Raw genomic sequence first — 598 nt, forward strand, 5'->3', positions numbered from 1 at the left:
GTCCCTCTACAACCTTTACTAATACAACTTGGTGGGTTAACCCTCTTAACCGATTCTACATTTAGAACTCTCGGTCGATGAATTTACGTTAAGTTCATCTTTAGCCCGATCCTATTGCGGCTACAGTCGCAAAATACTTTCGTTGAGATCAACCAAATTTTCGAAGTGTAATAACTATTTATTACCCCACTTACCCAACGTCAAATCAGGCACCCCAGTATAATATTTCAATACCGTATTGTACCTATATGAAATTTAGATTCATGGGCTCCTACTATTTGGTAAGGCTAAGTCTCAATCTTTTAAAAGTAAAGGTCTTGTCAATTTATTATCTATCAATTTAAAGTGAGCTAAAAATCGAATTATCGATAATTATAACTGACACGGTTGAAGACTCGATATGATATGCATGTGTTGTTATGGCTATTTGGCAATGCATGCAACATATTAAAAGAAATGCAAAGCAAATAATAATTTCTTAGTATGGCCTTCCTAAAATAGAAAATCAAATAATCTATTACATATTCGGAAACCAACTCCTTTGGTCCCTTGAACTTCATGTGACACGCCTCCCAAGGAAAACACCCTCTTGACCAGA

The sequence above is a fragment of the Silene latifolia genome, chromosome 2, assembly GCF_048544455.1.
Source record: "Silene latifolia isolate original U9 population chromosome 2, ASM4854445v1, whole genome shotgun sequence".
NCBI lineage: Eukaryota > Viridiplantae > Streptophyta > Magnoliopsida > Caryophyllales > Caryophyllaceae > Silene > Silene latifolia.